A 24,035-nucleotide genomic window follows, 5' to 3' on the forward strand; every position below is an offset into this window, starting at 1 on the left:
GGGAGGAGAGAACCTCCACTTTGACTATGACCTTGTCCAAACAAGATAAGAGTCGGAGAACTCAGAGGGCTTCCATAGCCTTGGAAACTCATGACTGGAGCATAGGGAGATTACTGATGCCATAGACAGGAGTGTCAATTGGTAAAGTCAACAACAGGAGTCACTGTGCACTTACTCCTCATGTAGGATCTCTGTCCTCAATGTGCTGTACATTGAGATTTAATGCTATAACGAGTACTCAAACAGTATTTTTCACTTTGTGTTTCTATGGGGGTGCAAACTGTTGAAATCTTTACTTAAAGTATACTAAACTGATCTTCTGTATAAAGAAAATTGAAAATGAATCTTGATAAGAATGGAAGGGGAGAGAGAGTGGGAAAGAGGAGGGTTGCGGGTGGGAGGGAAGTCATTGTGGGGGGGAGCCAATGTAATCCATAAGCTGTACTTTGGAAATCTATATTCATTAAATAAAAGTTAAAAAAAAAGAACACTTTGATCTCTTCAGTAGGAAACCACATGTGTATTATCAGTCACTTATTATTTTTTTTGTCAATCCAGTCATTAACCTGTTAATTTCTGTCTCTTAATAGAGAGTACCTATTCCAGAAATTTTTTTAAGTGGAATTATAGAAGATATGGCCTTTTCTAAATGGTTTCTTAGTATAATCTTTTCAAGTCTCATTAATGTTGTAGCATGTATCAATACTTCGTTAGTTTTTATTACTGAATAATATTTCAGGATGTTAAAATAACATTTTATTTATCATTTTGGGTTATTTTTAATTTGGGAATATTATGAATAATGTTATTATGAACATTTGTATACAAGTTTTTGAATGGACATATGTTTTCATTTCTTAGGATTGGAAATCCTAGGTCATATGATAAATTCTTGTTTAACAGTTTGAAGAACTGCCGACTTGTTTTCCAAAGCAGCTACACTATTACATTCCACCAGCAATGTATGATTATTCCATTTTTCATGTCTTTATCAACAATGATTACCTTTCTGATTGTAGCTATAATCTTGAATATGAAATAATATATCTTTGTGGTTTAGGTCCTTTTGGTCAGTGATATCAGGCATATTTTCATGTGTTATTTGTTATTTATACATGCTCTTTGGAGTGGTTTCTGTTTGAATACTTTGCTCATTTTTCACGTTGATTTCTCTACTTTGTAGATGTTCTCCTAATTTTCTGACTGCATGTACCTTACCAGATACATTATTTTGCCAAATATTTTCTCCCCTTCTGTGGGTTTGCTTTGGATTTTCTGATGGTATCCCCCTTTTTTTTTATTTTATTTATTTATTTATTTTTTATTTGTTTGAGAGATAGAGTTACACACGGAGATGAAGAGACAGAGAGAAAAGTCTTCTGTCTGCTGATTCACTCCCTATATAGCCACAACAGCCAGCGCTGGGCAGATTGGAAGCCTGAGCAGGAGCTTCTTCCAGTTCTCCCACATGGGTACAGGGGCCCAGGCACTTGGTCCATCTTCTACTGCTTTCCTAGGCCATAGCAGAGAGCTGGATCAGAACAGTAGCAGCTGGGACACAAAAGTACTCTTATGGGATTTTGGTGCTGTAGGCAGAGGCTTAGCTCACTATGCCACAGCACTGGCCCCAGTGGTATCCTTTGCAACAGAAAAGTTTTTAGATTTTTATAGAGTCCTATTTATTCTTTTCCTTCATTTCTTGTGCTTCTGTTGTGATAGCAAGAAACCATTTTCTTACCCAAGGTCATGAAGAATTTACTTGTATATTTTTATCTAAGGTTTTGTAGCTTTTGTCCTTGCTTTTTAGGTCTGTGGTCTACTTTGAGTTAATTTTGCATATGGTTGAAGGAACTGGTTCAGTATCTTTCTTCTGCATGTGAACACTGAATTGTTCCATTATCGTTTTTTGAAAACTATTCAATGTCTTTTTTAAAAGACTCATTGAATTGTCTTATACTCTTGTCTTTCAAGCAGGAATTGAGTGGAGGAAAGGAGTCCCAGATCTCTTAATTTCTCTTGCCTGAAATACAGCTTCTGCAACACAGAACTAGGGATATAAAAAGGCTGATGTCTTGCTCATGCTAGGGAGATACTGTTGCCTGAGACTGTGAGCTGATGGTAACGGGAACCCTGTGTTCTTGGTTGCATTTATTTGGTGTAGGGCTTCTATCATGCCGTTAATATGGAAGGGACTAGTTCAAGGCTCAAATGTCACAGACTCACTGTTATTTCAAAGAGTAAGTATATTTTTCTCAATAAATGGTTTGTTATTTACTGTATAACCTTGGTGCTATTTCCAGAGATTTTTTTTGGTTTTATAAAGTAATTAATTTTTACCAATTCTGATTGCTTTACCAGTTATGGTTGTCTCATTCCAAATGATTGTGTTCTTAACTTCAAGAAAAATTAGAAAGACTGATTGATTCTGGGAGATGGAATACTAGATAGAATTTTCTTGGAGGTCATTCAAAACAATAAAACTATCAACTTTATCCCAAGTCTTACACTAGTAGGATCCCAGGTAGGACCTGGAAAAGCTTGCCAATTATATAAGACATCTCCTGCATATGGCTTTTTACCAATCATTATTGAAAATGTATTGCTATTTTTTGCCGGTGCTGTGGCTCACTAGGCTAATCCTCTGCCTGTGGTGCCAGCACCCCAGGTTCTAGTCCCGGTTGGGGTGCCACATTCTGTCCCAGTTGCTCCTCTTCTAGTCCAGCTCTCTGCTGTGGCCCGGGAAGGCAGTGGAGGATGGTCCAGGCCTTTGGGCCCTGAATCCGCATGGGAAACCAGGGGGAAGCATCTGGCTCCTGGCTTTGGATCGGTGCAGCGCACTGGCTGCAATGCACCGGCCTTAGCGGCTACTTGGGGGGTGAACCAACGGAAAAAGGAAGACCTGTCTCTCTGTCTCTCTCTCTCTCACTGTCTAGCTTTGCCTGTCAAAAAAAAAAAAAAAAAAAAAAAGAAAGAAAATGTATTGCTATTTTTATATTACCAGTATTCACTGACTATACATAAATAATTATATATATATATTATATGCCTCATTCCTATAGGCATTTAGTTTTACCGTTATTTTTGTAATCAAACATAGACTTAACTAAAACAGTATGATCCTTCTCAAGTGCATTTGCACACTAAACAACAAGTGCTAACCCTTTTTTTTTGAGCACCATTGTTTCTGCTGATTTTTACATAAAGACATGTTGGTTTATATCATTTTACCAAAAATAGGTCAATAATATTTAGTAAGTAATCTCTTTTGTATTACATAATGGTAACTAGGCATTCCCTATGATCACCATTTTCATTTTTTATTTACTTTGCTACTCTTTTTAGCATCTCTAAATTTTACATAAATTGATGTTACAAGTGTTAATATGTACACATTCAATTTTAAAGTGATCTTTTAAATCAGAGATATTATATTGGCATTAATGGTTAAGCATTATTTTATTTCACCATTATTGAAAACTTCTTTTCCTTTGGATTAAAATTTCAGTAACCATATAGGTAGACACTGTACAGAATTTGATTGTACTATTATATAGTTGTAAATTTTTGTGTTGAGTAAGATATTTTTAAAAGAATTATGCTTTGTTTTTATTTACCTTCTAAGTTACTTAATCAAAAATGCAGTTTTCCTCAATAACGTCTATTTGAATTCTTTAAAATATTTATTCTATTGCAAATGAGAAAAGAACAATATACTTAATGTAAAAGAAGAAAATTAGAAGTTCATTCATTGGAAGAATAGTTTTCAGTGTCATTCTAGTTGCATCTATTATAAGAGTTTATGTGATATATAGGAAGCCACTTGTTCAGATCAAATCAAGATGAGTCACTGAGACACTTGTTAGGAATATAATACAGGCATTGGTCCATGAGCCAGATCTCTGGTTGCTGGTCTTGATGGATAGAACATCAAAGTTGGGCACTGGCTCCGTGGCTCAGTAAGTTAATCCTCCACCTGAGGTGCAGGCATCCCATATGGGCGCTATTTCTAGTCTGTCCCGGCTGCCTGTCTTCCAATCCAGCTCTCTGCTATGGCCTGGGAAAGCAATGGGGGATGACCCAAGTGCTTGGGCCCCTGCATCCACATGGGAGACCAGGAAGAAGCGCCTGGCTCCTGGCTTCATATCAGCGCAGCTCTGGACGTTGCGGCCATCTGGGGAGTGAACCAACGGAAGGAATACTTTCTCTATGTCTCCTCTCTCACTGTCTGTAACTCTACCTCTCAAATTATAATAATAATAATAAAAAAATCAAAGTCTCCAGCAAGAAAAAGACCTGATTAGATTGGTGTAGTAGGGGGGCGGGGGAGAGAAGGGCTTGCCTGTGGGCAGGGCAGAGTTGTTTGAATTATATCATTCATGGCCTGGAACTTCTTCATCAGAAGGAAAAAAAGGTTCCCAACTTTAGAAAGTAGGCAAAAATATACAAAATTTGCAACAGCCATTTAAAATCTGTGGTCTGTGGTCTGCCCATCAAGGAGACATTTTGGAGTGAACAAGAACAGGGCATTAGAATCATCCAACTATGGTATTAACCCAACTCTACCATGTGCTAGTTATGATTTGGAAAGCCTCTCTGATCAGAAAACCAGAGATAATAATGCCAACCTTGAAGGTTATTATAACAAATTAAACAAAAATATTAAAACTCATTTAATACTGTTTCAAGAAAGTAGTAAATGTCCATAATGGGTAACTCCTGCAACAGCGATTGATCATCTAAGTAGCTTTTAATTTTGTCATCACTTTTAATAAAAGCACAAAAAATCCTCAACAGCCAGTATTTCTTATTATACAGAAATTCTCAAATATGTCTATTGTAGAAAAAAATATCGATAGCAAGTGTGATATACCTCTCTTTCCCCAAACTGGTTGAGAATTGCTGGCCAAATCAAAAGCCTGTGAGTGTTTTTCTCATGTCTTGGGCTGCAAGATAGGAAAACTATGACCTTTTCTCTGGATATGACATATAAAAAGTGTGGTTGTAGTAAGATGGGGATTCTCTAGAGAATCCTGGGAGAGAAAGGGAAAAAAGCATAGATGTTCATGATACCATAGCCACTAGCCAAAGTGCAGTATTGATGGGTGGGCATTTAGTTTTGTTGATGGTTAGGGGTCCCATATTGAAGTATCTGTCTTTGATTACTGGTTCTGGCTCCTTATTACAGCTTCCTTCTAATGAAGATCTTGGGTGGCAGTAGATGATGGCTCAAGTGAGTGAGCTCCTGCCACCCAAATAGGAGGATTTAGCTGGATGGTGTTCCCCGCTCCTGGCTTCGATTGAGGCCAGTTCAGGCCATTGTAGGCATTTCAGAAGTGGACAAATGAACCAGTGGTTGGAATCTCTCTCTCTCTCTCTCTCTCCCTCCCTACCTCCCTCCCTCTCCCTCTCCCTCTCTCTCTCTCTCTCTGCCTCTCAAAAAAAGCATATGGAGTGAGCACCTGAAATGTAACTAGATGAATGCTGAAGATGAATTTTTATTTTATTATGTTTATTTAATTTAACTTAAATACCCATGTGTGTAGTGGCTACTGCAGTGGACAGTACATAAATAGAAAAACTTTTTCTTTGTTTGTGTGTGTGTTGTTTGTACATGTGGGGTGAGGGCGGGTCTGGATTTGTTATGTATCTAGATAAAAATTTCTCCAAGGAAAATCAGTCCCTCATGGCTTAAAAAGAAGTTCTGGTGGTTTATCTAAAAGACATGAATATTCTAAGAAATATTCAGAAGAATTTCAAAAGTACAGATTTTTATAAACCTCTAAGCAGTTACACATTTTACTCTAATCACTTTTCCACAGAATAAGTAAGCATAGAATTACATCTATTCAATTTAGATTACTTGAATTTCAGGTATGTTATCTTTAAGAATGTATGAAAGTCTGGAGATTTTGTCCTTTTTCCTAATGTTTAGAGGAGATAAGACCTAATGCCATTTTTTTCTTTAGTCTTAACAAAACTATGGAATACAGCTTTTTGTGTGTGTGTTAGTTGATGGTCTTTCAAGCATTTCAGATAAATTTTTCAGAGATTTTGAAAAAAACAAGTCCTTGTGGCATAAGCTTTTAAGCATAAGCTTTTAGAATTTCCATTGTGGTTGATTTTCTTCCCATTTCTAAATCCCCTTGAGCACCTAAGGAGATCATTGCACGAGACATGCATCCTTTTGCGGCCATTATTTAGTCATTGGCCAACAGAAGAATTAAATGTCTCCTTGGCTGTGGCTGTAATTGCATCTGAATTTTGTTCTTTGATTTCATCAAAAGGTATATTTGCATGTAGTCTGATAAGGCAACTTGGCACCAGGATCCTGAATTTCATACAGGCACAGATTTGGCACAGGCTTGATGAAAACTCAATTATGATTTATGTCTATGCAACAGAGTTTCCTATTGATTACCTGCCAGAACCATGATAAAGCAATGTTAGGCCTGAAGCCAATACTTCCTAGCCATAATCTTTCCCCAGATTTTATATTCTATGCCCTTGCTAGAGTTTTCTGAAACTTTGTGGAAAAATAATTGTTTAAAAATGATCCTTAGATATACAAATTTGTTTGCAATAAAGAATCCTCTTTTTAATGCTTGAGTTTATTTCATATCTACTTTCCAATTATTAGGGTTTTATCCAGCATCAGCTTAAGTACATTATATGGCTTGAAGTTTAGTAGAATAGAAACAATATAGAAAACATAGCTGTAATCATGTCTTAATTCTGCTGTTCTTTGATTTCATCAAAGTGTATATTTGCATGTGGACTAATAAGGCACATGCCTTGTTTAGGGTAACTTGGAGGAAGCAAGTTGTCCAGAGATGAATATGCTAGTCCAAGAAGCAATTGTCTTTTAATATCTGTGTGTTGCTCAAATGAAATAAAATGAGGTGATGACCAGAATGAGCTGGAACTAGGCAGAGAGGTTTCTTGGATATTATTCTTAATGGAAGAAGGGCATTAAGAAAAGAAGGACTCACAATTGGGTGGAGAGAACATGAAATAAGGGTTATTAATGGTGTTCCCTGGGGAAATTTACCTTTCTTAATAAGCAGTCTTCTATTGAAATAGTAACAATTACTCCTTATAATAAAAAATCTTTTATTTAAGCTAGCTAAATTAAAAATATCTTAAATATCTAGATTTACCATAGTGCATTATGCTGGCTGCTTTTAAATGCTTTCCAGGTACTGAATCATTAAAATCTCAGGACATCCCCATGAAATAATTTCTATTATATCTCCATTTGCAGAAGGGATAGCTGCAGATGGGAAATGATGAAAATATTGCAGAAGTTTCCACTAGACCCACTAACAGGAGTGGTGCAATTTTAATCTTGTTGGGTGGCTCTGTGTTCTGTGTAATCCATCACAAATCTATATGGCCCCTACCTGCAGAGAAGAACCCATGGGAACATGTTGTTGTGCACCTTAAGTCTTCAAGAAGAGAAGAGTTGTTCCTTTCATATGACTGACAGTGGAGTGGTTATTGGTCTTTATTTTCAAGATCCCTTGCTATTGGATGGGTCAGGTCTCCTAATCCCAGCTTAAAGCAGTTAGTTCTGAAGAAACATCTTCATTCTCACAGAACTGCTCACTTATTTTGTGGTATGGATTGAGTTGAGTTAGAAAAAAAGATTCATTGAACTCTTAATTGCTTGATTCTAACTGTATCTCAGAATATGACTTTATTTATTTTTAAAATTTTAAAAACTTTTCCCCCCAAAGAAATCTTTTATTTAAGGAATACAGATTTCATGCAATTCATAAGTACAACTTCAGGAATATAGTGATTCTTCCCACCATACCCACCCTCCCACACCTCCTCTTCCTCCCTCTCCCATTTCCAGTCCCATTCTCTACTAAAATCCATTTTTGATTAACTTTATACACAGAAAAACAACTCTATATTAAGTAAAGAATTCAACAATTTGCATAGGAAAGAAAACCATAAAACAAAACAAAACAAAACAAACAAACAAAAAAAAAACAAAGCAAAAAAACCTATTCCTCAATGGTCAAGACAAGGGCTGTTAAAAGTCATTATATCTTGAAGTACTATGCCAGTGATCACCCAAGGCCCTTGACATGAGCTGCCTAGGCTATGGAAGCCTTTTGAATCCACAAACTCTATCAGTATTTAGACAAGTCTGTAAGCAAGTGGAAGTTCTCTTCTGCCTTCAGAGAAAAGTACCTCTTTCTTTGATGACAACTTCTTTCCACTGGGGTCTCACCCACCAAGGTCCTTCATGTGGGATTTTTTTTTGTCACAGTGGCTTGGCTTTCCATGCCTGAAATGCTCTCTTGCGCTTTTCAGCCAGACCAGAATGCGTTAAGGGTTGTTTATGAAGTCAGAGTGCTACTTAAAGCGATTGTCATTCATTGAGTCTGCTATGTGGACTGCTTCTGTGGGAGCATTCACTCCTTTTTAAATCTATCCATTATTATTACTAGACCCTTAATCCTACTATATGATCACTTTAACACTTAAAATGGTATTTTTACCACCCAGCTTAAGTGGATTTTTAGCCCCATGGCAAATTTTTAAACTGTACCATTAGAAGTAAGTCCAGTCGTAGATTTAGATCTTTAATCCATGTTGAGTGGATTTTTGTGTAAGGTGTAACATAGGGGTCTTGCTTCATGCTTCTGCATGTGGAAATCCAGTTTTCCCAGCACCATTTGTTGAATAGACTGTCCTTACTCCAGGAATTTGTTTTAGATCCTTGATCAAATATAAGTTGGCTGTAGGTGTTTGGATTGATTTCTGATGTTTCTATTCTGTTCCATTGGTCTGTCCATCTGTTTCTGTACCAGTACCATGCTGTTTTGATTATAACTACCCTATAGTATAGTATGTCTTTAAATCAGGTATTTTGATGCTTCTGGTTTTGTTTTTGTTGTACATGATTACTTTAGCTCTTTGAGGTCTCCTGTGCCTCCATATGAATTTCAGCATCATTTTTTCCAGATCTGAGAAGAATGTCTTTGGTATTTTGATTGGTATCACATTGAATCTATAAATTGCTCTTGGGAGAATAAACATTTTGATGATATTGATTCTTCCAATCCATGAGCATGGAAGATTTTTAAATATTTTGATATCCTCTTCTATATCTTTCCTTAGGATTTTGTAATTTTCATTGTAGAGATCTTTGACATCCTTGGTTAAGTTTATTCCAAGGCATTTGATTGTTTTTGTAGCTATTGTGAATTGGATTTATCTTAGAAGTTCTTTCTCAGCTGTGGCATTGCCTGTATATACCAAGGCTGTTGATTTTTGTGCATTGATTTTATATCCTGCTACTTTGCCAAACTCTTCTATGAGTTCCAATAGTCTCTTATTTTAAATTGGCAAATAAAAAGGCTGTCTGCACCTCAATGTTTATTTCAGCTCAATTCACAATAGCTAAGGCATGGAATCAACCTAAGTGCACGTCAACAGAAGACTGGATAAAAAAAATTATGGGATACGTACTCTATAGAATACTATACAGCAGTAAAAAAAATGAAATCCGGTCACTTGCAACAAAATGGAGGAAACTGGAAAACATAATGCTGAGTGAAATAAGACAGTCCCAAAGGGACAAATATCATTTGTTCTCCCTGATCGGTGACAACTAACTGAGCACCCAAAAGGAAACCTGAAGTGAACTGGACACTGTGAGAAACAATGTCTTTATCAGCCCTTGTCCTGACTGTTGAAGATCAGCTTACTATTTTATTCCTTTTAGTATTTTTTTGTTCTACTTAATACCATTGGTTGAACTCTGTAATTAACACACAATTATTCTTAGCTGTTTAAAAATAACTGAAAAATGTTCCCTGTTAAAAAAAATAAGAGTTGGAGTAAGAGAAGGAGGAGACATACAGTTTGGCACATGCTCACTCAGACTTATTCCTAATGGTAGAGCTAGAAATGTGCCAGGGGATTCCAATTCAATCCCATCAAGGTGGCATGTTCCAGTGCCATCTTACTTGTTAAAATGATCAGTTTATGTTCATAATTGATCAAAAATATAGGATTAATGTCAAAGAGATTACATAAATAAGACCAGTATCTGCAAATAATAATTGATAGAATTAAAAAGGAGAGAATGATCCTACATGGGAATAGGATACACAGCAGACTCATAGAATGGCAAATGCCCTAAACAGCACTCTGGCCTAAATATCAGCCCTTAAGTCATTCGGATCTGGCTAAAAAGCTCATGAGAGTTTCTCTGGCATGGAAAGCCAAGACACTCTGGCAAAAAATGACCTAAATGAAAGATCTCTGCGAGTGAGATCCCAGTGGAAAGAATGGGCCATCAAAGAAGAGATACTTTTCTCTGAAGGAAGGAGAGAACTTCCACTTTGACTATGGCCTTGTCTAAATAAGATTGGAGTTGGTGAACTCAAGAGGCTTCCATAGCCTTGGCAGCTCATGACAAGAGCCTCGGGTGATTACTGATGCCATAAATAAGAATGTCAATTGTTAAATCAACAACAGGAGTCACTGTGCACCTACTCCCCATGTAAGACCTCTGTCCTTAATGTATTGTACTATGTGAATTAATGGTAAAACTACTACTCAAACAGAACTTCATACTTTGTGTGTCTGTGTGGATGCAAACTGTTGAAATCTTTACTTAGTATGTGCTCAGTTGATCTTCTGTATATAAAGTTAATTGAAAATGAATCTTGATGAAGAATGGGATGGGAGAGGGAGTGGGAGATGGAATGGTTGCAGGTGGGAGGGAAGTTATGGGGGAAAAAGCCACTATAATTCAAAAGTTGTACTTTCGAAATTTATATTTATTAAATAAAATTTGAAAAAAAAAGAAAATATCAAAAAAAGAGAAGTCCATAGAAATGTATGCAGAACTATAAAGCTTTACAGTTACAGACTTCATACACTCCATAATTACAAATTTAGGGACATGATGATTCTTCCCACCTATACTCCCAACCCCTCTTCCTCTTCCCTTTCTTATTCTCACTGTTATTTTTTTTTTCATTTTTTTCAACTTTATCTGCTGTGTATCCCGCTTCCCATGTTGGATTGTTCACTCCTTTTTAATGCTATCAGTTAGTGTTAGCAAACACTAGTCTTGTTTATTTGATCCCCTTAACACTTAATCCTATCATTATGATCAATTATGAACTATTTTTTTAAACTCTACAATTTGATTGGTAAGACGGCCTTTGGTATATGCCACCTTGATGGGATTGAATTGGAAACCCCTGTCACGTTTCTAGCCCTACTCTTATCTTTTACTGAGATCTATTTTCAATGGACTTTATACACATATGTTTAACTCTATGTTAAGTAAAGAGTTCAACAAACAGTATAAAAAAAAAACAAACCCTTGTTCCTCAATATTCAAGAAAAGGGCTGTTCAAGTCATGGCTTCTCAAATCAATTTCACTTCTACAGATTGCCTTTTAGGTGCTCTATTATCACAGGTCAGGGAGAGAACATGTGGTATTTGTCCCTTTCTGGCATATTTCACTAAGAATGGTATTTTCCAGATTCATCTGTTTTGTTGTAAATGACAGGATTTCACTTTTTTACCACTGTGTAGAATTCCATAGTTCATATATCTCATTTTTCCTTTATCCAGTCTTCAGTTGATTAGCATTTGGGTGGATTCCATGTACTTAGCTATTGTGAGTCGAGTGACAATAAACATAGGGGTGCTGATAACTCTTTTCATATGCTGATTTCATTTCCTTTGGATAAAGTCCCAGGAGTGGGATGACTAGGTCATATGGTAGGTCTATATTAAGATTTGTGAGATATCTGCATACTGTTTTCCATAGTGGCTTTACCAGTTTACATTCCCACCAACAGTGGATTAGGGTACCTTTTTCCTCACATCCTCACCAGCATTTGTTGTTTGTTGATTTCTGTATGAAAGCCATTCTAGCTGTGGTTAGGTGAAACCTTGTTGTGGTTTTGGTTTGCATTTCCCTGACAGCTAGTGATCCTGAACATTTTTTCACGTGTCTGTTGGCCATTTGGATTTCCTCTTTTGAAAAATGGCTGTTTAAGTCCTTTGCCCATTTCTTCACTGGGTTGTTTGTTTTGTTGTTGTTGAGTTTCTTGATCTTTTTATATATTCTAGTTACTAATACTTTATCAGTAATAATTGTCAAATGATTTCTGCCATTCTGCTGGTTGCCTCTTCACTCTGCTGAATGTATCTTTTGCAGTACAGAATCTTCTCAATTTCATGTAATCCCATATTTGAATTTTTGCTTTGATTGCTTGTGCCTCTGGGGTCTTTACCAAGAAGTCTTTGCCTATGCTAATGTCTTGCAGGGTTTCCCCAATGTTTTCTAATAATTTGATGGTTTAGGGTCATAAATGTAGGTGTTCAATCAATTTAGAGTGGACTTTCATGTAAGGTGTAAAGTAGGATCTTGCTTCATATTTCTGCATGTGGAAATCCAGTTTTCTCAGCACCATTTGTTGAAGAGACTGTCCTTGCTCCAGGGATTGATTTTAGCTCCTTTGTCAAATATAAATTGGTTATATTTCTTGGATTCTGTTCTATTGGTGTATCCATTTGTTTTTTACCAGTACCAGGCTGTTTTGATTATAACGGCCTTGTCGTATATTTATGTCTTGAAATCTGGTATTGTGATGCCCCTAGCTTTTTGTTTTGTTGCATAAGATTGCTTTAGCTATTTGGAGTCTCTTATATTTCCATATAAATATCAACATCATTTTTTCTGTATCTGAGAAGAATGTCCTTGGTATTTTGATTTGCATTGCATTGAATCTGTACATTGCTTTTGGATATATGGACATTCTGATGTTATTGATTCCTTCAATCTATGAATATGGTTGGTTTTTTCATTTTTTGTATCTTCTATTTCTTTCTTTAATGTTTTATAATATTCATCATAGAGATCTTTGACATCCTTGGTTAAATTTATTCTAAGATATTTAATTGTTTTTGTATCTATTGTGAATGGGGATGATCTTAGAAGTTCTTCCACAGCTGTGGCATTATCTGTGTATACAAAGGCTGTTGATTTTTGCATATTGACTTTATATCCTGCAACTTTACCAACTCTTCTATGAGTTCCAGTAGTCTTTAAGTGGAGTCTTTTGGATTCCCCTCTATTCAGAATCATGTCATCTGCAAATAGGGATAATTTGACTTCCTCCTTCCCAATTTGAATGCCTTTGATTTGTATTTCTTGCCTAATGGCTCTGGCTAAAATTCCCAGGACTATATTGAATAGAAGTGGTGACAGAGGGTATCCTTGTCTAATTCTGAATCTCAGTGGAAATCCTTCCACCTTTTCCCCATTCAATAGGATGCTGGCCATGGGTTTGTCATAAATTGCCTTGATTGTGTTGAGGAATATTCCTTCTATATCCAATTTTCTTAGAGTTTTCATCATGAAAGGGTGTTGAATTTTATCAAATGCTTTCTCTTTGTCTATTGAGATAATCATATGGCTTTTGTTCTTCATTTTTAATGTGATGTATCATGTTGAAGGGTTTGTGAATATTGACCCATCCCTGCATACGAGGGATAAATCCCACTTGGTCCTGCTAAATGATCTTTTTGATGTGTTGTTGGATTCGATTGGCTAGAATTTTGCTGAGGGTTTTACATTTATGTTCTTCAGGGGGAATTCATCTGTAGTTCTCTTTCTCAGCGCATCTTTTTCATGTTTATGAATTAATAGAAAGAATTTGGGAGGTTTCCCTCCCTCTAAATTGTTTCAAATAGCTTGAAAAGAATTGGAGTTAGTTCTTCCTTAAATATCTGTTAGTATTTAGCAGTGAAGACATCAATGCTAGACTTTTCTTTGTTGAGAGGGCCTTTATTACTGATTCAATTTCTGTGTTGGTTATGGGTCTGCTTAGGTTTTCTCTGTCTTCATGGCTCAATTTAGGCAGGTTGTATGCATCCAGTAATGTATCCATTTCTTCTAGGTTTCCCAGTTTGTTGGCATAGTGTTCTTTGTAGTAATTCTTGATGATTCTTTATATTTCTTTTTTTTTATTTTTTGACAGGCAGAGTCAGACAGTGAGAGAGGGACACAGAGAGAGATTTATAGACAAGGAGAGAGAGACAGAGGAAGGTCTTCCTTCTGTTGGTTCACTCCCCTAATGGCCACAATGGCCGGTGCTGCACTGATCCAAAGCCAGGAGCCGGGTGCTTCCTCCTGGTCTCCCATGTGGGTGCAGGGACCCAAGCACTTGGGCCATCCTCCACTGCCCTCCTGGGCCACAGCAGAGAGCTGGACTGGAAGAGGAGCAACTGGGACTAGTATCTGGCGTCCCAGTGGGGACTAGAACCTGGGGTGCCGGCACCACAGGTGGAGGATTAGCCAAGTGAGCCATGGTGCTGGCCAATTCTTTTTATTTCTGTGGTGTCTGTTGTTAAATTTCCTTTTTCATCTCTAATTTAATTGATTTGAGTCTTCTCTTTCCTTTTTCTGGATAGTTAGGCCAATAGTGTTTCAATTTTGTTTATTTTTTTGAACAATCAGCAATCAGCTCTTCATTTTGCTGATATTTTGTATTTTTTTGGTTTCAGTTTTGTTGATTTCTTCTGTAAGTTTTAGTATTTCTTTTCTCCTACTAGTTTTGAGTTTGGTTTGCTGTTGTTTTTCTAGGTCCTTGAGATGCCTTGATAGCTCATTTATTTGGTGCCTTTCCAAATTCTTTATGTAGGCACCAATTGTTATGAACTTTCCTCTTAACACTGCTTTTTGTTTCCTATAAGTTTTGACATGTTGTATTGTCACTTTCATTTGTTTCCAGGAATTTCTTTTCCCTGTTTATTTCTTCAATGTTGCAATGTTCATTCAGGAACATGTTGTTCAGTCATTTGTTTACATATGTTCTAGAGATTCCTGAGTTTATGATTTCCAGCTTCATTCCATTGTGGTTTGAGAAGATGCATGGTATGATTTTTTTTTTTAATTTGCTGAGACTTGCTTTATGGCCTAGCATGTGGTCTATCGTAGAGACAGTTCCACTTACTGCTGAGAAGAATGTGTATTCTGCAACTGTAGGATGGAGAGTTCTGTAGATATCTGTTAGGTCCATTTGGTCTAAAGTTTTGATTCACTCTGTTGTTTCCTTGCTGATTGTCTGTCTGGTTGATCTGTCTATTCCTGAAAGAGGGTATTGAAGTCCCCATTACTATATTTGAGTCTACTTCCCTTTATATCCCTTAACATTTCTTTTAAATATCCACGTGCCCTATAATTAGGTGCATATACATTTGTAATAATTATATCTTCCTGCTGAATTGATCCTTTAATCATTACATAGTGCCCTTCTCTGTCTCTTTTAACAGTTTTGTGTTAAAGTCTATTTTGTCTAATATTAAGATGGCTACACCAGCTCTTTTTTGTTTTCTGTTAGTATGGATTATCTTTTTCCATCCTTTCGCTTTCAGTCTGCATGGATCTTTGTTGCTGAGATTTGTTTTTTTAGGCAGCAAAATATGGGTTTTGTTTTTTAATCCATTCAGGCAGTCTGTGTCTTTTAATTGGAGAGTCGAGGCCATTACTATCAAAGTGACTATTGATAACTAATGAATTTGCCCTGCCATTTTCTCATAAATATTCCTATTTTTTATTTTAGATATCCTTTATTCTTTAACTAGGAGATTTTCTTCCTTTACTTTCTTTCATAGTGATGACCATGTTCTGTGTTTCTGTCTGCAGCACATCCCTAAGCATCATTTGCAGGGCTAGATGGATGTTTACAAATTCAGCTTCTGTTTGTTTTGGAAGGTCTTTATGTCACTTTCAAACATAAATGAGAGCTTTGCAGGGTACAGCATTCTGGGTTGACAATTTTTTTCTCTCAATACTTGGAATATATCTTGCCATTTTCTCCTAGCTGTAGGGTTTCTGATGTGAAGTCTGCGGTGAGTCTAAGATGGAGGTCCTCTGAAAGTAATCTGGTGTTTCTCTCATGCACATTTTAAAATCATTTCCTTGTGCTCTTCTGTGGATAGTTTAATTGCAGTGTGTTGTGAAGATCTTTTCTGGTCATGTCTATTAGGAGCTCTATATGCTTCCTGTCCCTTTCTCCAAATTAGGAAAGTTTTCTGTTATTATTTCATTAAAAAGGCCTTCTGTTACTGTGGATTTGTTCTGAGAGAAGGAGCATGGTGGGGGCAAGTGTGGCGGAGTCACCACACAGACACCAGGAGTTGGGTGAAAGTGAGCCAGGGGTGAGCAGCCCACAGACTCATTTACTTCAGTTGGTACAGCAGCTTATATAGCCGAGGCAGCCAATCCAGTCAAGGGACAGTTTATGCCCTAACCAATCACAGCCTATTGCCAGGCAGGCTCCATTGCCAGGTGGTTTCTTAGGTGGTTTCTCAGGTGGTTTCCAAAGCCATTCCTGAGTAACTGATGCTCACTTGCCAGTGGCCATCTTAGCATGACCTTCTCATTCCATTACATTTCCCCCTTTTCATTTATTTTTGAACAACGGAAGGCATGATTTTTGGCCATACCATTGTTGACCCTGTTTCCATGTGGTCTCTCTATATGCAGCTGTGCCTGTCTTAGGTTGTCCCCCAGGGGTTCCTACCCATCATTGACTAACCAGCCCTCAAAATGGGAGACCACAGGAGTGCTTGCTCAAATGGGGGTAGGAATGAGGAACAATGGTAATCAGCAATGGCATGACTGCACACAGGCTGTGGGCCGTTTGAGTGGCTGACCAGAGCTAGTAGGGTATAAAGCAGTAGCGGATGTGGCTATGGGCAGCAGCTTGACAGTTGGTAGCAAGTGTGTCAGCTAACAAGGCGGACTCTCAGTCTTATTCATCTGGTTCTGGTTGACTGTCAGTTGCAGGCTTGATGTTTCTGGCTAGTACCCAAGTGGGCTGTTGCACATTCTCTGGAAAGACACAAGCATATCCTCGGCCCTTGGTTAGTAGATGCCTTTTTACGGGCATTGGAATCCAGGGCCTGAGTTTTGTGTCTGCACCGAGATTAAAGGCAAACATGCAGGTGGGATGGGGTCTAGAGGCTGCCTTGAGAACCTGGAGTGCCTGGGGAGTGCTACAAATGTGAGGATCCTCACTGGGTACAGATGGGATGACCTCACATGGGTTATTGCCTTGAGGTCATCTAAGTTCATCCCATGGATATTTGCAGGGTGGCTGACTAGGCATTGCTGCATTGTCTGCTGTCATGTCATTTTCATTGTTGGAACTCTCTCTCCTCAAGTCATCAACTGTTACTTGTGAGGCAGAGGCCTGGAGTGACAGGCTCTTATCACTCACAGATTCATTATGTTTAGTAATCTGCGTGGGCTTCTGAGAGGGGGTATCTTCCCCATGTTTGAGAACTTAAGAGCTGCACACCACAGCAGTTCTAGCCAAAGGAAAGACACCCACAGCACTGCTGCCATAACAAAACAAATTCCTTGCACCTCAGTGGCTGATGGCATTATGCAGGGGGCTCCCTACATTACATGAACAGATACTGGTGTATCAGATTGTAAATATGTCCTGTGCTTAGTGGGAGACTTCCTTGATTCGTTAGGTCAAGGCTGAATGCCCACAAGGTGTCTCCAGGGCATCACCGCTTTTGAGTGAGGGACGATGACTTGGTTACGAATTCTGGGATGATCAATCCCTTATGTGAATTCGCTGGGCAAAACAAAAGTAAAAGGAGGAGCTGAGAAGTGGTGATACACTTCTGGGTGGTGTGAGCCTAACCTGGGGTCACTTCGACCAAGGACAAGGACAAGGAAAGGGGCATAGGAGGAGGTTCTGTGCTCACCCTCACAGAATCGAATAGCACACAAAACACCGAGGGGCCTACTTGCCAAAATCGAGGGGGAACCTCACCGAGTCTGACATGCTCTCTCTCTCTCAGTCACTTTGGGAGCCAGATGTTGCTGTGGATTCATTATGAGAGGAGGAGCACGGTGGGGGCAAGAGGTGCAGAGTCATCACACAGACCCTGGTAGTCAGGTGAAAGTGGACCAGAGGTGAGCAGCCCACAGACTCGTTTATTTCAATTGGTACAGCAGCTTATATAGCTGAGGCAGCCAGTCTGGTCAAGGGGCAGTTGATGCCCTAACCAATTACAGCCTGTTGCCAGGCAGGCTGTGTTGCCAGGTGGTTTCCGAAGCCATTCTTGAGTAACTGATGCTCGCTTGCCAGTGACCATCTTGGCATGGCCTTCTCATTCCACCACAGCCTTCTAATCCTTTCTCTCTTTCCAGGCCTTCAGGAACTCCTGGAACCTGTATGTTGGGTCATTTGATAGTACCCTGAGGTTTCCAACAGTGTTTTTTAGTTTTCCAACTTCCTCTTCTTGTTTTTTTTTTTTGTCTGACTGTATAATTTCCTATGTTTTGTCTTCTAAGTCAGATATTCTTTTTCTGCTTCACTGAATCTGTTGTTATGGCTTTTATTGCATTTTTTATTTGTTCTATTGAAGTCCTCATTTCCAAGATTTCATTTTGCTTTCTCTTTAGGATCTCAACTTCATGGGATAAATCCATGTCATGTATGGTTTTCATTAACTCATGCATTTGCTTCTGTTTACTTCTAAGTAATCCTATGATCAATTTTTTGAATTCCATTTCTGGCATTCCTTCAAACTTTTCATCTTCACAATCTAGTATTGAAGTGTTATATTCTTTTGGGGGGTGCTATGTTGTATTCCTTATTCTAGCTTCTTGAATTGGTGTGTTTATTATTTGGCATTTGTTTGTTTGTTTGTTTGTGGAGATATTTGTTGGTTTCTCTCTCTATCTTTTTTTTTTTTTTTTTGCTGTGACAGCTTTTATCTTTGTACTGTGTCTTTGTAGACTAGTGTACTGTCTGCTTTCAGTGTTCCATGGTGAACAGAGTGTTAAGGTTACACCTAGATTGGGTGTGGTAAATCTTCTCTCTCTCTCTTTTTTTTTTTTCATCAGAGGGGAGGTTTTTTTTTCTGTTCTATTGGCATAGACTCAGTTCTTTTCCTCTCCTCAAAGGAGACCAGTGCCTGGGCGCTAGCCCCAGTGGATGTAATATTCGTCTGCACTTCCATAAGGACCCCACAAAGAATCTGTGCAGTCCTCAGTATAAGCAGATTCCCCAGCAATGTCCCTCACTAGGGAACCAGGGAGCCCATATAGTGTGGAGCCCCCCAACAGTGACTGCCCAAAGTTACAGTCACACCTTGAACCTTCCCATGCAGCCTCAGTGTTTTCAAAGTCCCACAGTCTCAGTGTCTTCATAGCCCTAGAACACAAGCCTCCCACAGTCACGAACACCCAGCCCCCTATCAGTTCTACCCACTGGACTCAGGAGTCTCCACTCAGCTGGTTGCAGGGCATAGACACGAGCTGGTGCTGCTGTTAACATTTTTCCAAAATTGTGCCTGCCCTCTAGAGGCTTGTTACAGGACACTGTTGCAGGGTAGAGAGAGAAACATGCTCCCCCCTATTTTTTTTTCTCCTCTAGTTTGACGGTACACTGTCCTCCACAGGGCTCCAAGCTGGATTCCCTTCATGCTTTTCCTGCAGCTTTATCACCAATTGATTGGGTTTCTGCAGTCTGATCTTAACTCTCTTTAGAGCCAGTGCAGAGGCTGTCTCGGCTGCTGGGGTCCTGATTTGTCCATGTCCACAACCTCCACGTATGTCTGCTGTGTCCCTCCACCCTGCATGGAGTTTCCTCTGCCATTTTCTCCCTGAGACTGCACTCTCTCCGCTTTTTTTTTTTTTAACTATCTTCTCCTAGACCAGAGCAGTAAGCTCTCTCCCTACACTGCCAGCTCAATTCAATCCTAAATCAAAAACTTTGACTTTATTTTTTTTAAGATTTATTTATTATTTATTTGAAAGAGTTACACAGAAGAAGAGGCAGAGAGTGGAGGGGTGTCTTCCATCCACTGGCTCACTCCCCAATTGGCCGCAATGGCTGGAGCTGCACCAGTCTGAAGGCAGGGGCCAGGAGCTTCTTCTGGGTTTCCCACATGGGTTCAGGTGTCTAAGGACTTAGACCATCTTCTACTGCCTTCCCAGGCCATAGCAGGGAGCTGGATTGGAAGTGGAACAATACATTGCTTTAGCAGGCCTGCTTTTGAAGATTCATATGTGTGGTAGTCAGTTTCCAAGATGGCTCCTAGTGATTCTTCAGTATGACTTTATTTGTAAACAGGATTTCTGCAGAAATAATCAAGTCATAAACAGGATCTCTATAGAAATAATCATGGCAGACCATATAGGGGTCCCACACGGTTCTCATATGTGTGAGGTAACATCTTATTGCAGAGGATGGCAATGTTTAAACTCTCAAGAGGGCATCTCAATTCCATGTAGCCACAGAGAGTGGAACAATTTCAAAGTGCCACAGTGAGCTTCTTGAATTCTCACTGGAGAACAAATCCCATGTGACCATTTAGAACCTTACACAATTAAAAATTCAGATTCATCAGTACCTCAAGAAAACTTATTTGAGAGCATAATTTGGGTCAGAATCTGAGTTAGGTCATCTTATTATGCAATGTGGATTAAAACTAAAGGGCTTTTGTTATTTTATAAACTTTTCCTAGGATCCCTGCCACCAACTTTCTTACCACTTATACTATATTTATATTAAAGGTCAAGCTCTATCTGATTAGATTAATATCATGATTTATTCCATATTCTAAAAGGACAATACTCTCTACTCCAAATTATAGCTTCTTTTGTTGGACAATGGCCTTAAAATTACTAGCTGGGTATTTGATTTCCTAAATGAAAGATCTCTGCGAGTGAGATCCCAGTGGAAAGAATGGGCCATCAAAGAAGGACGTACCTTTCTCTGAAGGGAGGCGAGAACTTCCACTTTGACTATGACCCTGTCTGAATAAGATAGAAGTCGGCAAACTCAAAAGGCTTCCATAGCCTTGGCAACTCATGACTAGAGCCTCAGGTGATTACTGACGCCATAAACAAGAGTGTCAAATTGTTAAGTCAACAACAGGAGTCACTGTGTACTTACTCCTCATGTGGGATCTGTCCTTAATGTATTGTTCAATGTGAAGTAATGCTATAACTAGTACTGAAACAATATTTTACATTTTGTGTTTCTGTGTGGGTGCAAACTGATGAAATCTTTACTTAATATATGCTAAATTGATCTTCTGTATATAAAGATAATTGAAAACGAATCTTAATGTGAATGGAATGGGAGAGGGAGCGGGAGATGGGAGGGGTGCGAGTGGGAGGGAAGTTATGGGGGGGAGCCATTGTAATCCATAAGCTGTACTTTGGAAATTTATATTTACTAAATAAAAGTTAAAAAAATAAATCAAATAAATGATTTCAAATGACAGGAAAGAAATATTTATTTATTTATTTTGAAAGTGAGATTTCAGATGTAGAATTATAGACAGAGAGAGGGAGAGACAAAAAGAAAGGTCTTCCATCTTTTAGCCCACTCCCAAAATGGCAGCGACAGATGAGCTGGGCTGATCAGAGCCAGGAGCCAGGAGCCAGGAGTCTCTTCCTAGTCTCCCACCCAGGCACAGGGATCCAAACACCTGGGTCATCCTCCACCACTTCCCTAGGCCACAGCAGAGAGCTAGATCAGAAGAAGAGCAGCTGGGACATGAACTGGCACCCATGTGGGATGCTGGTACTACAGGTGGAGGCTTAGCCCACTATGTCACAGTCATGGCCCCCAGGATCCAGGAGTTTCATCTGGGTCTCCTGTATGGGTGGCAAGAACCCCAGTGCCTGGGCCATCTTTTGCTACTTTTCCCAGACCATTTAACAGTGAGCTGGATTAGAATTAGAACATCTGAGACTTGAACTGGCAGTCATATGAGTAGTTGGCATCAGAGGCGGCAGCTTAAACTGCTGTCACAACTTTGGCCCCAGGAATGGTCTATTGACATGGAAGACAATCGTTGTTGGGTGACAAAAATTGGGTGTGGGTTTTTGTTCTTTAAAGCTTGATTTTTTTTTTTGACAGGCAGAGTGGACAGTGAGAGAGAGAGAGAGAGAAAGGTCTTCCTTTTGCCATTGGTTCACCCTCCAGTGGCTGCCGCGGCCGGCGTGCTGCGGCTGGCGCATCACGCTGATCCGAAGCCAGGAACCAGGTGCTTCTCCTGGTCTCCCCATGTGGGTGCAGGGCCCAAGCACTTGGCCCATCCTCCACTGCACTCCTGGGCCACAGTAGAGAGCTGATCTGGAAGAAGGGCAACCGGGACAGAATCCGGTGCCCCGACCAGGACTAGAACCTGGTGTGCTGGCGCCGCAGGCGGAGGATTAGCCTATTGAGCCACAGCGCCGGCCAAAAGCTTGATTCTTAATGAGCTAAATTTAGCCTCTCCCTCTCATATTGCAGAAAGTAGCACACATATTCTTTGTTATAGAAATAATAAGGCTCTGTTATTTCAGACAAGTAGTGTCCTCAATAGGCCTCTGACCCAGCTGGCCAATTATTGTCCAAAAGAAAGACCACAGATAAGCCTTTTAGACTTGTCTTCTTTTTTCAAACAAGTTATGGTCTTTGCTAGATATTTTCATCTTTTAGCTGATGTTTAAAAAATTAACAATCTCATATAATTTATTGCTCTTTCCTTTATGTGCATCTCACAATGACTTATCTTGGGGCACACACTTTGAAGAATTATGCTTAAAATGAAAGATGGTTTCAGTGCTATATTGATGTTGTATTTTTGCTAAGGCAGATGTTCTGCTTATCTGGCAAATTCTGGCTAAATCTACTTTGGCCACACTTTTGGAGAACTTTGGGTGTCAACTACCTCTTCATTTGGGTCTACAGCGAGTTCAAAATAATACTCTGAGAGTAATCCTGGTTTGTCTTGCCAGCATTCTATCTTCTCTCTTCAAAGGGTGTGGCTTAGCTGCCAATCAGTTTGGGTTTCTCTGGGCTCTTCTGTTTTTGTAAAAGTATTTGAACCTAAGTTCAGTTGTGGGGCCTTCTTAGATATTGGAAGACAAACTAAATGGCACAAGGAAGAGTCACTGTCAAAGCATTTAACACATTTGATCACAAGCTTGTCACTCCACAGTATCGATCAAAAACTACAAGGAACACTGTTTGGAGGAGATTGCAAAGTATGATCTGCCTCCAAGTATCCTAAAGTAAATATTGGTGTCAAAACTGATCAGCAGTGACTGCTTTTTGTTAGGTGAGTATCCTGGTCTTCTCTTTTCTCATTTCCTAAATATACCTGCTCTATGTAGGTGTCTGTGTCCCTGTCTTACCTCAAGAGTCATCTTAATCGGCGACCCCATGGATCTTGTTGTATGAATTGTAAAGAAACTGTGTTTTTGTTTTTTAAATCACCTGCTTATGTGGATGCTGGTGCTGGGGAACATTGATTCCTGGTCTGAATACCAAAAACAATTAAACTTCCTCAGGAAATTTAAGTTGTTAATATCTCATAGCCACTGTGAATTATATAACTGATAACATTTTGCTTTTCATGTTGGCTGCTTGAAAAGTTGGGATCAGATTTCTGGCCCACCAGTTCACATGTGTGGATTATTAGGATATGCATTTTTAGACTTATTTTTGGCTCTGTTTCATCTCCACTCTTGCTTTACTTTCTTCTCTAGCTCCACTTTTAACTGATGTTATTAGGTCATTCAAACCTTTTCAGGAGTAGATCAAAGTATGAAAATAAACACATACATATAATTGAAATAATCTCCAATAGAGTTTTGGAGGGAGTGCTGTAGCAACTGATGAAGAGAAAATAGGGGCTTCCAGATGCAGAGAGCAATACAAATAAACCTGCAAGTTTTAGGAAATGGTTTTGTCTAGGGGTCTTGTAAAAAAAAACTTCCTTATCATACTTCAGGTGATGTAGAAAAGTGAAAAAAAAAGTAAGTGTAGAAAAAAATCAACTGAGATTTGTAAAGTAGAATGTGTAAAAATACCTTGTATACAAATGAAATTGATTTAATCTCTCAACTGAATATATATATATATATATATATATTAGGTATAAATTTGTGAAAATATTTTCATTACTATACATTGGAATGAAACTAGGAGATCTCTGAAAAAAGCAAGGT

General features: G+C 38.8%; 1 long non-coding RNA gene across 7 annotated transcripts in view; it reads left to right on the plus strand.

The window, feature by feature from the left end:
- The window catches only part of LOC103347702 (uncharacterized), a 465,331-nt gene that overhangs the window by 96,465 nt on the left and 344,831 nt on the right, over positions 1–24,035 (plus strand). The gene's annotated exons all lie outside the window — the stretch shown is intronic.

Source organism: Oryctolagus cuniculus, chromosome 2 (assembly GCF_051225735.1).
Source record: "Oryctolagus cuniculus isolate XC-2025 breed Fujian yellow rabbit chromosome 2, ASM5122573v1, whole genome shotgun sequence".
Classification (NCBI taxonomy): Eukaryota; Metazoa; Chordata; class Mammalia; order Lagomorpha; family Leporidae; genus Oryctolagus; species Oryctolagus cuniculus.